Genomic DNA, 14,918 nt, shown 5'->3' with positions numbered 1-14,918 from the left:
TAAATAAATAAATAAATGAAATAAAAAGCTTACACAAGTAGGCCTGAAACTCTGGGGGGCAAACATTTAATTGTATTGTCACTAAATTTCCACTCCAACACTTGACCCAACCATTTAAAGTTACCTGTTCTTTATTTATTTCTGTGAGAATTGCAGGATCTTTAACTTTGGAGTCACCATAAAATGAAAGAAAGAATAGCAGCCAGGAGTGGGAGGAGATTCAGTGTCTTACCTGGGGCTTTCGTGAACACAGTTGTTGGAGAGATTCCTTGTCTACCATAGGAAACACCATCAGTACGACTTTATTGGAGTCTCCAAATTTTATGGCAAAAGCTCATCTTTCCCTTTCTCTCTTTTTTTTTCTAATTTGTTCTAATTAGTTATAAATGAAAGTAGAATGCATTTTGACACATCATACATAAATAGAGTATAACTTTTCATTCTTCTTGTTGTACATGATGTAGAATCACACAGGTCATATAATCATGCACGTACCTAGGGTAATAATGTCCGATTCATTCTACTATCCTTCCTACTCATCTTTCCCTTTCTTCCCAGCCTTATAGAATCAGGTTTTGCTTCCTGCACAGCCACTGGTTCTTCGGTGTTTGTCAGGCAAGGAAGGGCCAGTGCAAGTTTAGAGCAAGGAAATGACATAATTAAAATGGTATTAGACATGGAATCGAACATTCAAACCCCTGTCTCTCTGGTCTCCCCAAGTCTGGCCTCAGCTAGTTAGGTCTTATCTCCTGCACCTCCCTTCTGTCTGCTTGGGCAGGCTGTATTACTCACATTTCCCAGTCTTCCTTGGCTTTTCTGTCCTCCAGCATTGGTCGCGTCATTTCCTCCACCTAGAAAGCCCTTTTCTTTCAATATGACAGTTATATATATTGTCTTCCTTGGTGGACTCACAGGGGCACACATACCCTTTTATCTGAAGTCATTTGTATTTTTTCTTTATAGTACATGTTATATTGTATTATCACATTCCAGTTATATATTTGGCAGTAAATTCCTCAAAGACAGGCACATCGTTAAAATGCTTTCTTTTATCGCCATTTTCCCTGCATCTCACACATTGTACAGAAATGAGTAGGTGCTTAGTAAATTGGCCTTTGTTTTAACTTTCCTCATGTTCTAAATTTTAATTCTGCTCTGAGTTGTCAGAAGCCTCTCAGGCAATGAGGTCCACATATATCTGACACATCAAATTTGCACCTCTATTCCTACCCCAGGTGGCTCAAAACACATGCTCATGCACATGTGCGCACAAGCACATACATTAAAACATCTTTTTTGAAATCAAGGTATGAAATAAATGGAAGGATGGTAAAAGTAAGATAAAAAGAAAAATAAAGACTAACAGAAGAGAAGCTGAGATCCCTACAGTATTGAGGAACACTGCTGCAGAAGGGACTTTTCCCCCTCTATTTAAGTAGATAACTTACAAAGAAAACTCCTTGTTTTAAGCTCTTTATGCAGCTAAAGAAGACCAATTCAAGATCCTCAAGTAATTAGAAAAGTGAGCCAGATAAAGACAGTGGGGGTAGGTTAATCCGAAGGACACACACATGCACAAATGCATATACACACTTACATACTCACACATCACACTTAGCATCCTTTCCCTGCCTGACTGCAAAATGAATTCACAGAAAAGATTGAGGACAAGGCACAAAGAGAGTGTTTTGATGCAGAAATTAATCAGCTGTATAATTAGAGAGCCAGCCTTGTAATAGTTTAAACATAAAGCAGCATGTGGGGATAATCATTAAACCTGTTAAGGAGACAAAGTTGAGGTATTTGCCTTTTTGAGTCCCTGGGAGGTTAAAGTGATTTCCATTGTAATTTTGGTTAATTTTCTCATATTCATTTGAATAGCTAATGTGTTACTTATATTTCATCTATTTAAGTATATATTTGAGAACACAGAGTAAAATCCAAATATCCAATAAGTTTTGGGAATAAAAATACATCTAAGATGTTTAAAAGGAGGAGAAAGCAACATCTTTATTACCATTACACAATAATTGAATAGCAAGTTTAACTGAACCTCCTGAACATTAAGATACAAAGGGAAGTATTGGTTTACAGAGTTCTCCTTAACAATGGCTGCAAATCCAATGTGAAAATGGATGAAGATATTTTTTAAAAAAAATTTTTTAGTTGTAGATGGACACAATACCTTTATTTTATTTATTTATTTTTATGGTGCTGAGGATCAAACCCAGTGCCTCACACATGCCAGGCAAGAGCTCTACCACTAACCCACAACCCCAACTGGAAAGAACATATCTTTTTAACGGAGAAAAAATTTACCCCACTACTAAATTATAAAAGGAGTGCACAATGTGGAACTCAACTTATGTAGGACAAAGTACAATGTCATGGTCAATATCATCAACAAGAAACAGTTCCACAGAAGACTGACTGTGGTTGGAGACCATTCTTTTGATGGCACTATTAGTGCTATCTATCCCTGGGCAAAGAATGGTACTGACATTATCACATTTATCCATAAAGGAATTTGGAAAATAGCAATTTGTTTCTCAATGAGGATAAGTAATGCACTCAAATGACTTGGCTGAGTTAGTTCCTTTGCCCAGCTCTGGTGATGGATTGGCAAGAAGAGAAGTCAAGGACAAAATTTAAAAACTGATGTGAGGATGATTTCTGTGACTAAAGGACTGAGGGAGGAATTTCAGTGGAAATTTTAAGTGTGAGAAGTTTAATAGGCAACCAAGTGGGCAGTTGCCAGGAGCCTGGAATTCAGGCTAGAGGTAAAATTTGGGAGTAATCAACATACAGATAGTATTTAATGCTATGAGATGAGATCCCCAAGGGAGCAAGAATAGACAAGAGGTCCCAAGTTTGAACTCAGAACACTCCAATGAAACAAATGAAACTTATAAGAAGCAGTGTAGTAGGGCACCCTCCTTCCTATCCAGTGGGTAGGAAGAAAACCATGGAAATGTATAACAGATGTCAAGTAAAAGTGATTCCAGAAGGAGAAAGTGATCAACTGCTAATTGCTTGAGTAAGATGAAGACCAAGAAACAATCTTTTATTGTTGTATCTTTTATAGTTTGATTTCAAGAAGATCAATTGTAGGGACATAGTAGAAACAAAGCCCAACTGATGTAAATTGGAAGACAGAAGTTGAAGACAGCTTTCCTTAACAATTTGTTAATGGAGTTTTGCTGTAATTGAACAGGAAAAAAAGTGATAGGGGGAGATGGGGGGCAGGCAAATGGCTGGCTGGAGGGGGAAGTGGACACAACAGAGTTTGTTTTTTAAGATGAGAAAAAATAACACATTTAAGTTGATGAGGATGATCCAATGAAAGGGGAAAATTTATATGTGTAAGAGAATTACTGGATTCTTTAACCACTGAATTGATCCTTGTATATTTCTGTAGGGCAAAAACTCAGAAAAGTTAAAAAAAAAATGTCCTATAACATATCAAGCATTCTTGGGGCTGGGGTTGTGGCTCAGTGGTAGAGCGCTTGCCTAGCATGTGCGAGGCACTGGGTTCGATCCTCAGCACCACATAAAAATAAATATAATAAAGGCATTGTGTCCTTCTACAAATTAAAAAATATATTAAAGCATGCTTGTAGGTGAGGTACTTCATGAGATTATAAGCTGGTCTTTTACTTGCTTAGATGACAAGCATATGAAATAAGCTATTTGTTAAGTGACTACTAAGTCTACTCACTGTGACAGGTACTTTGCATATAATATACAGAAGCTTATTAACTGGCTTGCAGCATTAGTACCATTATTACCATGCTAGAAATTAAGAAATTGTTTCTGGGAGCTAAATGACCTAAATGCCACACTGTCCCAAGTTGAATAGTTAGTTGAATAGTTTGTTGTGTTTTCTTGCGGTTTTAAGTTCCTCCAAGGCTGTTGTCTTTCATCCCTGTGACCCCAGAGACTGGCCCAGAATTTGGCAGCTAGTTGCATTCTCGCCTGCGGAGGTGGACCGTGGGCAGCTCTGGGTCCATTTTATTGCCTTCCGAGGACGCACCGCTGGAGGACGTTCACATCAGCATTGTTTTCATTGGTTACTGCAGCTCAGAAAAATGTCAGAAAATATAGAAACTTTAAGAGAAACGACTGCAAGGCAATCAGTATGAATGAATTTTAAACTCTCCAGACTCCAGCCCTTGCCTGAGGTCATTCGCGAGTCATTGCACAGCTGCTTTTCTGACGCATCAGGTAAACCTACCCGGGGGCCAAATGTCTAGAGGAGGTGTGGTCACCTGGAGTTTCCCCAGCAGAAACTTCATCACCGGGTGAGAAAATCATCACTCCGGGACGTGTACTCTCCCGCCCTTCTTCCAGCTCATAAAGAAAGTCTGCCTCCAAAAGTCTGTACGATCATGCGGTGAATTCGGCTTTGAGAGGGTGGCGCCCAATGATGGGGCAGCAGTAAAAATCCCCGACAGCAAACTACCCTGGAGCAGCGAGGGTACCCTACTAGACTGCTGGATTCCCCGGTGCCTGCAGCTGTGCTTACGAAAGGGGGCCGGGGCGCGGGACCCAGAGGCGCGGAGCCCACCAACGCGGCCCGAGGGGGGGCATCAAGGCGTGGCGTGGCGCACCAACTCTGCCTTCCTGTCTCCTGTCGAGAGGACCTGGCTGCGCCTCCGCGCCAGGTGAGGAGAGGGCTGCGGTCCGCCGCGATCAAGGAGCTGTGCTGGTTCTGTTCTCCCGAGCGGCTCTTTGGGGACAATGCCTCCCCCGCCGTAGAGTTGGTCGCTGCCGTTTGCGCAGCGGAGGGTTGGGGGAGGAGAGGAGGCAGTGGCCGCCTGGACCGAGGAGGGGCGCGCTGACTGCGCAGCGCGAGTCCGGAGTGGCTGGCTTGCGCACGGTGGTGACTGGAGCTGCGTCCTGGCCCGGCCTGGCCCGGGGCCGAGACTAGGGCCCGAGGGAGGGAGAAAGGGAGGGCGGGGGCAAGGGCCAGGCCACAGAGTGGCGGGGCCGCAGAGAGCCGTAGCTCAGAAGAAAGATGAGACGGTGAGTAGGCGCCCAGGGCGCAGACTTTCTTTGCTTCTCTTGCAGTCAACAGGGACAAAAGCCCGGGCCAGGGTCGCCGGAGCCAGAGCTGTGCAACTTTAGGGTACTCGGAACCCCATTGTGTATGATTCTGGGGAACTGGGTGGACCTCCAGTTGAGGGAGTCGTGGAGAAGAGGTGAAGGCGATGATTCCAGAGTTATTGTAGGGAACAGGCGGGATTTAGGGGTGCCAGGGGCAACTTTTGCGGACAATTCTGGAATGTTGAAGAAGAGAGGGATGGTTCTTCTGGTTAGATCCTTTCGAGAGGGGGTCCGCAGCTGGATGGTGTGGGGAGTGGGATCCAGAAAAGATCCCCCTCCCGTCTCCAAAGGTCTGGCTAGTTATGCTAAAGCCTCAGTCTTGAGTCTTTCCAACCGAGAGCCTCTGACACTAATTCGACTTTAGATCCGCGAGAAGTTTTATGATGCAGCGGTCTCTGCTCCCTTTAGAGATAGCGAGACTGGAAACCTTAAGGTGCTTTTCAGTCCTCTGTTTCTCCAGCACCCTGTTCGGCGGGCAATAGTGAAATGTTTGTAGGTACATTTAATAACTTCGCACTAGCAATCATCACTTATTAAAGCGCCGAGGACCTGGCTAACTCCTGCCACCGCCAGGAAATTAAAAGGCTGACAGGCTGTCCCTCCCAGGGTTGGGGTTTCCTGTTTGAAAGAGCTTTGGACTGGGAACCTGCTTCCAGAGATTCCTCATTTACCTTTCATATGTAAAAGAAGGACTGACACTGTAGCTTTTTATGTGGATAATCTTGCCAGAGACTGGAAATCATCTGGGCTAGCCTGGTCCTCTTTCCTAAAGTCTTCCTTCTGCAGCTCTTAGGAGTTGTAGGATGCTATGCTAGTCACAGCCAGGTGCAGTTGGGAGGGGATGAGAAGAGGCATTAAAATGTGGAGGCTTGTTAGTGTAAATATTTGAGAGCCACATGTCCTTCATTATATGGATGTATAGATTCCAGATGGAGATTTTCAAGTATTGTACTTGTAACTTTAAGCTTTCTAGTTTGGTTTAACCTGGGTGATTGAGATTTGTCTTCTGTCTGAATTCAGCTGGGAGACATCTGCACGAGGTTCGCAGTTTCAGAGGGTTAAACTTTTGCCCTTGGAGCACTTGAATTCTTGGATCCTGGTAGGATAGCAACAGAGTAGTTGGGTTTAGGATAAATAAACCTTTGGAGTAACCCACTATTTAAAAGAACAACCATATGCCTGGTGTCGTTGCCCTCAATTGTGTAAATATTTGTTTGAATAAAGAGCTGAGGTTCTTTGAGAAGTAATGGTGGTGTCTATACATGGCTCCCTTTTCACATCCTCAACTTAGTGATTTAAAGGGCTTTTTCTTTATACATTTAATGTAGAAATTTAGACACTGTATATAAATAAGAAGCTGCAAAATCTCCAAAACATCAGTAACTGATGTTAACTTTAATAGCACAGAGGAGTCAAGCTTTTGCTCTCAGTTAACTAATGTAGCCTTCACCTTCTGAGACACAAAGGTTTGCAAATCCCAGCCATTCTCACAGATGGAAAAATGAGATGTTTGGCTTAGAGTAGTCATCATTTCAGTCAATTTGCAGGCTTTAGTCTGTTTCATGCAGCTGGCAGCTGCTGTTCTTTTGGGGCTAGATTGGCTGCAGGGGGTGTCTCTTCCATCCCCTGTGTGAAGTGGGGGAAGGAAAGATACTTAGGAAATTGGGCTAAAAGCTTGCTAAATCCTCTTTTCAAGAACTTTGGGCAAAGCTGATTGCTCCAGAAGTATTATTTGTGTGTGTGTGTGTGTGTGTGTGAGTAAAGAAAAAACCAAAATGATTATACCAAACTCTGGCTTTTCACTATTTTTTATTTTGAAATCTGTAAGCCGGGTTAGTTTTGGAATGCATTGGAGAAGTTATTGTGGAAGATGTAATTACTTTTGAATACTTTTAAAGAGTAGTTGACATTATGGTTAGTTTACAGTGTAATCCAGGTTAGGGTATGCAAATTTTCAACTCTTAGGAAGGAGGCAGTTCTATGGATGACTTGGAAAGAGAGTGACTTTTACAGGTGGAATGCATGTGGTTTATAATCTGTTAAGTCTTGGTGTACTTTGTTAATTGTGTAAATGTTATCCATTTGGGGGAAAAAACCTTCTAAAGGATGTGATTTTTCTTAAAAATGCTATGTGTTACAGCAGGGGTTTTTCTTGAGGAAGAGGGTTTGTCCCCCAGAGGATGCTGGAACATCAAAAGAATGCACAAGTTGGCTTTCCTTTAAAAAAAAAAACTAATTTTTAGTTGTCATAGCTGGGAGCAGAGGAGTACTACTAACATCTAACAAATAAAGACCTTGGATGCTGCTAAACTTCCTGCACAGAACACACAAAGAATCATCCTGCTCCAAACCCAGTACTAGAGTGTTGCCTCAGGGGCAGATGTTAACAAGATTAGGGTTCTTAATTTAATTTAGATCCTCAAGAAACTTATTTAAATTTAAGTGTAGGAGCTCAACATAAGGAGATCATGTCAGAGAAGCCTTTTCTTTGCAGTAGATTCTTTGCCTTTGGCATTAAGGGTCTCAGTATACCATAAACATGGGAAAACTTGAGCTTATTGATGATTCTAAGTTGGGTTTAAATCACAGGAATTTGAAGTGTTAGAGCACAATGGAGCCTCAGAGATCACCAACTTCAGTCTTTTCATTTGATAGAAGAGGTGTCCAGAGATTAGTGACTGGCAATTAGGGGCATATTTCTAGGTGCAACCCAGAATTATAAAATTTAAAATTCTGTCTTTGGGCAGATGGGAATTTAGAAAAAAAAAATGAACAAAAACTGGGCCTGACCCAGAATAAACTCTTAGTTGTAAGAAAATAAACTTTTAGATGGGGGAGGGGTAGCACTAGCTTTGATAACTGTGAAGCATATGTTCCGGTGCATCAGCCCCAAGAAGGGGTAATTCCACTGTGTGGCCTGTGACACTCCTGAAGCCTGCACCATCCTTTCCATGGCAAAGTGGGCAACAGATGGTTTCACAGACATGGCAGATGCTGCTTTTGAATCCAGGTATAAAACAGAACATTTGAGATTTTCCACCCCTGCTTTCCTTATCCATTAGGAGCAGAGCACATGAATGGTTAGGGTTGTCTTAGAAAGAAAAGTGAGAGAGGCCTCCTGAGTATGTAGGAAAAAATGATACCTGACATCTATGAATATGGTTTGGGGCAATTGTAGGAAAAATTCATAAACTATGGGTGGGTATCTAAGATGAATTTGATTGAACAGAGTTTGGATTAGGAATCTAAAGACAATTCAAGCTTGACTAGTTTTTGGATAAATAGGACAAAATAACTTCAGGGGTAAGAGGAATCTTACAAATTCTTTCTGTCTTACACTTTTGCCCCCAATCCACTAAGTCGGCTAGATAGTGGCGAAACAAACCAAATAGCCTAACTCCTGGGCAACTGTACTTACTCTTACACCGGGTCTACTCTTCCATCTGTGTCCCTAATGGGGAAGAAAATGATAGAAATACAAAATTATTGTTAATTTCCTGGGAGAGACTGCTAAATATGATATTCATGAATAGCTCTGTGTATGGAAAGGATTTACTTCAATAAGTTTTTTATTATCAGAAAGTTGTGCACATATGGTCTGATCAATTGCAAACATGTGTACTCTCACATTCAAGTTACTATGGTTAGACATTAGGTCTTTGATTGGGGGTTCTAGTCTTGTATGCCAAGTAATTCTGCTATGGTTGTTATTTCATCGAATCCTCAAATCTGTGAGGTTCTGACAATTTAGGAGGGCTGTTAGTAAGCTTTTCCTGGGAGAGGTCAGAGCTCTGAATGATGCTGGGGGAGCTATCATTGTGACAACTGGTCAATGGGTACAAGACAAAGCAAAGTGCCTGCAATGTATTTAAAAATAACTCCAAAGTGATGACTTCTTTAAGAGACCTGCCCCCTGCAGGTGCTGCACTAAAGAGGTTAGCAGCCTTTTTATTACCACCTTTCATCTGGCTATTCTTATTACTCTTTTTTTTTTTCCTGATGGTGAGAGAAGAAAGAGAATATTTTTTCAAAAAAAATCATTGAAAATATTTTTGGAGATTTGATTAATGTGACTCTTGTCTTTAGAAAATAAATGGAATCAAAAGAGATAGTTCAGATTTTCAAATCATTTCAACATAAACATTTAGTAATCATCCCAGAGTCACCCAGAAATTTGACCTTTTAGGGGTTAAATTTGCACACAGCTGTTTTTATGATATTGAGGGGTGTTTTTAGACATTGTTGAAAAGAAGCTTTGTGTTATAACTGCTTTAAAGGTAAGATTTTTAAAGCAGTGTGGCAGCTAGTGATAAATAAGAGAAACCCAAGAGTAAAAGTCATAGCTTGCTAAATAAAGAAACAGATAAATAACATATAGGCTAACAGGATAAATTATGTGGAGAAGTCGTTAGAGGTTTTTATATAGCTGTTTGTTTAGTGCCTATAGCTTGACTTTATTAGATGCATTGCTTTTCTTTACAAAATAAGAGGAAGAAAAGTTTGTGCACACCAGTATTTGATACTGTTACCTTAAGTAGGGTCACTCTTTTCTAAGATTTACTGTTAAACCTAGAGCTAGTGGAAACTAGTGTTGATGATCTTCTTAGACTGTTTTGTTTACCCATTGCATGTGATTTCTCCAGATGGCAGTATGCCTGTGGAATTAACCTATGGAAAAAAGCTAAAGTTTACACGAGTTTTCCAAGATTCATTTCTTGACCACTTTACAGGTAACACCAATGCAGGTGAAGGCAAAGGAAAGCCAACTTGTGCATTCTTTTGACCAATTCAGTCTGAATAGTGCTTTATAGCCAAGGGATGCTCAGAGGGGACTGGGAAGTGATGTCTGGCTGCCACACTGCTTATGTCATTGCAGAAGTAGGTTTTCAGGAACAGCTTAAGGTTTGTTAAGGAAATTTCAAGCCATGGGAATGTAGACAAAATACGTCTTGTATTTCATGCTGAATCTAATATCTATGCTCTATTACATTAACATAATTCTGACCAGGCCTTTTCCCACTATGTTATGCTGAAACAATTTACCATGCCCTTGGAATGTCATGGTCTGCAGTGCCGGTGAAATCTTTTCCTAATTAAATAGCTGCCATCTTATCACTGAAACATGCTTATGTTCTGTGGTCATTTCCATTTCCTGCATTATATAATGGGCACTCTTGTGTTATTTAACCTGTATCCATGGAAGTCCAGAAAGCTAGAGAAAAAACACATCTGGTTTACTCTCATCTTCAAACTGGTTTACTCTCATCCTGAAACAAGATGAAGAAGGCAGGTGAAGTGGAGTGACTTGCTCCAGGTCTCCCTCCTTTTAGTTAACTAGGGCTAGAATGGGTGTCCTGACTCATGTCCTTGGCAGCCTGTCTACTGTTCTTTGTACTGGATTAACCATTACAATAAAAATAACATCCTAATGTAACCACTTCCTTTATTAGGTCTGGTGGCCAGAGTTATGAAAACCAGCATAGATTAAATTAAATTTAGCCCATTGTTTTTTGATCTCTACTGGTTTGAATGATGGAAAACTCAGCAGATTTTTGCTCCCATGGACAAAAATCTTCAAGTCCATAGTGGTAGTTTCAGGGTAAAGATAGAGGTTGTTTACCTCCAATGATCCTGGAATTCTTTATTTATCTTATTTTTTGGTTGAATTCAAAGAATCAGAAGGGTTGTTGTTGTTGTTTTCATCTGATTCAAAAGAAGTATCTGAAATATGGTGCATGCAGATATTCAAGACTTCCAAGTCTCTAGCACATGTCTGCCTTGATTTTGGTGGGCATCATTATACTATGGAGGACTTTTCTGGGTTCAAAGGGGACTTGGCAGAGTCACCTAAACATGGGGATGAATTGTACCAATGGTCAAGAATAAGAAACATCTGGAAATATTTATTTAAGAAAATTTAGAAATCCTCATCTAAATACTAAAACTGTTTAGAACCATGAAAACACGGATTTATAATTTCCTACTTAAAGAGTTGCTCCACTTTCAGACAAGCAGTAACAGAATGAAAAACTTTACAAGTTTATCAGTTCCTTCCTCATCATAAATATGTAAGTGGTGTATGGGTGTTGGTGTATTTTAGCATTATTATTTTTTTCTTTTTGAGGATGATATTCCTTACAATCTGGAACGTTTGGCTGTTTTTTGAATACTTTCACATTTCAATTTTCTGAAGAAATCCCAGTGCTGATTAGGTACTCCACCTAGTACTATCTTGCAAGTGTGCAAAAAGAATGGCTGCTTACTGTAACCTTGATAGCACATTTGCTTTCAAGTTTCTCCCAGGTATTTAAAAATAAATTCCTTCTAAGTAACATAGTTCAAGATGATAGAGGATTAGAATTCTACTTTTAAAAAGTAATCTAGGGGCTGGGGCTGGGGCTGGAGCTCAGTGGTAGAGCACTTGTCCAGCATGTGCGAGGTGCTAGGTTCAATCCTCAGCACCACATAAAAATAAATAAATAAATAAAATAAAGGTATTGGGGCCAACTACAACTAAAAAAAAAAAAAGAAATAAAAAAAGATTAAAAAGTCATCTAGGAGCTACAAATAAGACCCCATCCTTCTTTGTAAAATGAATCACTGTATTTTTTATGTCTGTGTATAGATTTCATTTTATTAATATTGGCTAGCAGAAGGCATAATATTTTTTTAATGTTTTATTGTGGAAATTTTTAAATATACATGAAACTTAAAACTTGCACTAAAAAATAAGCTAATGAAAGCCTAGTTACCCATTGACCCACTTGAACATTAATTTACATATGCTAATCTTGCTTCCTCTGTAAGACCTCACTTTCCCTCAAAATGTGGATTGTTATAAAGCACATTGCAAATACCTTAGTATTTCATCCATAATTTACAATGGAATTATAAGAGATTAGCATTTTTAAAAATCTATTATAATCACACTTAAAAAAAAAGGCAGTGATTGCAGTAGCATCTACTTTCCAGTTGCGTTCAAATTCTTTGGTATTGTCATCTGTTTTTTATAGATGGATTGTTCAAAACAGGATCCAAGTCATGTCCATGCATTGTATTTAATTGGTGTGTCTCCTGAGTCTCTTTAATCTAGAACTGTTTCCTTTCCCTCCTGGATTTCTTCCCCTTTGCTATTTGCTGACTGAATTTACTGGTCATTTTTTGTTGTTGTTGTTGTTGTTGTGGGACTGGGGACTGAACTCAGGGTATGTTACCCTAGCCTTTTTTCTTTTTTATTTTGAGACAGGATCTTGCTAAGTTTCTCAGGCTGGCTTCAAACTCGAGATCCTCCTGTCTCAGCCTCATGAGTCCCTGGGATTACAGGAGTGGGCCCCCTTGCCCGGCGAGTTTCCCACATTCTAGAATTAGGTGTATTCAAAAATATATTCTTCATAGTGTATGTCAAACTATATTCTCTGTCCTTTGTATTTCTGAAAGAAGAGACAGCATACTTTTAATTTGAACAATTTTGAACTTACTGAATTAATACTATATTTTAAAAAAATATTGCTAAAACTACTTTAATAATTGTTTAAACACAAATTTGAATATAATTGAAAAATGTCACATCTTGATTATTTAGGCAAATTTAGGAATTTTGCAAGTGGGAGGAAAGTTTAATGACCTAAAATTCTCTTAAGATTGCTTCTGTTTTCTGTCTTCCTTCCCTGCCTTCCTCACTGGCTACAGAGAATTATCACAGGAAACAAGCAGTCAAATTCTTTGAACAGTTTAAAGACTATTTTAAAGTTCCTACAGACAAGCATTATTTAAGGGACTAGCTCAAAAACTTATTTAAAAATTCCTATAATTGATGTTTTAACTCTTCACTGAGACTTGGAAGATTCTTAAGAATCCTTAATATAAAACAATCGTAGACATTTAAAAATAGCCTCTGATCACAGGAGAGAATGATCCTCATTCAATGTGTGGTTTTTTCAGTTGATGGTGATTACTTTTAGGAACCTTTGGGTACCATCTGGAGTTGCTTTTTTAAAACAGACCTTAGACTTCAATACAGCTAGGGCTAACAGAAGGGAAGGGTAGCCTGGGGTTAGTCGGATTCCCTTATTGCGACAGGAAGGACTTGGAACTTCTTTTTATTTTCTGTCCCACTTCTTCCATCTGTGTTCAATGTTCTCATTATCTCCTGTCACTTTCTGCTCCCATCTGGGCTCCTTTCTCCTCCTTATAGCCTCATCTGACTCCTTCCCCCGCCCCCCTTCCTTAATGATCTTCCTTATTTTTCCTTTTAGACATCTTTAGAATGTAATAAAACAAAAATTCAAAAGACGAAAAAAAAAAGAAAAGAAAACCAAGAAAGAAATCATATATTCACTGTCCTGAGACATCACATCAACATTTAATATATGGTGACCTTCACCTTTCTCCCTAGCCTGCTGTGCATCACTGTCAACATCTGGTGAATCTTGAGGTTGCTGCTTCTTGTCTGGGTACAGAAGAGTCACCTCTGTCACAAAAAGCCTTTGTGCATTTTAGGCTATTGTGGCATTCGGACAGCATGTGTCTGTCTCTGTGACTGTCTGTGTGTATGCCTGTGTGTGTCTATACATTTAAGATTTATGGCTGCCTGTTGTAATGGGCTCAATCTGCAAGAATAAAATAGGCTCTTTACTCTGCCATTAAAATACATTTCTCACCATGGAACTGCTCTTTCTGGATCTTTTGGGGAATGGAAAACATCTTCCTTAGAAAATATCAACCTATCTACATGTGTCTAATAGATAATAATTATTCTGTTTAAACAGAATCATATCTTTGAGTAACAAAAACATGGTGCAAAATGGAGCTGGAACCCATTCGCTGCTTTGTTTGTTTCAAAAAAGAACAACAACAATAATGCTACTATGTCTGTTAACAAAGTGGTCTTTCTCTCTGTCCTAGGGTATAAAATCTTGGGTGCTTAAGTGTAGAGGAAGAGTTTAAAGGAAGAGAAGTTAGGAAGCCTGGATGAGTGGGTAGGAAGAAAGCAAGTTCTATGGAAATGGGATTGAGACAGTGGGAAGGCACAGGGTTAGGGACCTTGCAGAATCTGTGTGTGGGCGGTGATACTGGAAGGAGAGAAGGTCTGGGATTGCTAGGGGTGGGGAGGTGGGTGCTTGCAGAATGCGCATGGGGATATGGGGACTGGTCAGGTTTGTTTGCAGAGATGGAAGAGGCTGAGGATGAGGGGAAATATTTGTAAAGTAGGAGGGCTTATTTGTAGAGGGGGAGTTGAAGGGTTGAAGAGTTTGACAAAAGATAGTGTTTAGAGAACAGGGGTTGGGGAAAATGGGCTGCTTTTGGATTTCTGAAATAATAATATTGGATAGAAGGAAGTGGTTATTCCTGAATCTTCTAATTAGCCCCCTCCTCCTCATGTTTGGATGCTGTGATTAGTGGAGAGAGAAAGGGGTGGGGGCTGTGTTTTGTATCCATTGTTCTCCAAGAGCTTAGAGTTTGGGTTTTAAATAAGTTTCTGAGTTTTCCCCTTTCAGTCCTCCAAAAGCTTCCCCCAGGCCCCATCTGCTGCCATTGGTGGCCACAGAAGTACCCCATAGAATTCATGTGAAGAATGGCACTGCTTCTGAGAGACTAAGCTGGGTCTGAATTCAATTACGTGTCATCAGCACATGCTTTATTCATAACAGTGCCATATCGTAAACATCAGTGCTGAAAGAGACCAGCCTGTGGACCACCAGTGTGCAGAGAGAGCTTTGAGCACCAGGCATCCACTACTGTCTGCCACAGAATATTTATTTGAAGCAGCCTCTCAGCTCTCCGAGCCCCTGGAAGGATGTGGGTATAGAATC

The 14,918-nt window shown here is 40.1% G+C and overlaps 1 protein-coding gene across 21 annotated transcripts in view; it reads left to right on the top strand.

Moving 5' to 3' along the window:
- The window catches only part of Phldb2 (pleckstrin homology like domain family B member 2), a 201,222-nt gene that overhangs the window by 100,422 nt on the left and 85,882 nt on the right, over positions 1 to 14,918 (top strand). The window contains exon 1 of one of the 21 annotated variants that reach the window (XM_046425225.2): positions 4,288 to 4,664. The exons of 18 other annotated variants lie outside the window; for them this stretch is intronic. The gene's annotated coding sequence lies outside the window, so the exon portion shown is untranslated. Of the gene's footprint in view, positions 1 to 4,287; positions 4,665 to 4,887; positions 5,026 to 14,737; positions 14,905 to 14,918 lie in introns of those variants that run through there. 2 more of the 21 variants (XM_046425223.2, XM_046425226.2) reach the window with 2 other exon arrangements.

The sequence above is a fragment of the Marmota monax genome, unplaced genomic scaffold, assembly GCF_021218885.2.
Source record: "Marmota monax isolate L192 unplaced genomic scaffold, Marmota_monax_Labrador192_F-V1.1 WCK01_AAM20220418_F8-fsc00119, whole genome shotgun sequence".
Taxonomy (NCBI): domain Eukaryota; kingdom Metazoa; phylum Chordata; class Mammalia; order Rodentia; family Sciuridae; genus Marmota; species Marmota monax.
The sequence above is the reverse complement of the archived record's forward strand: the minus strand, read 5'-3'. Positions and strand labels throughout refer to the sequence as shown.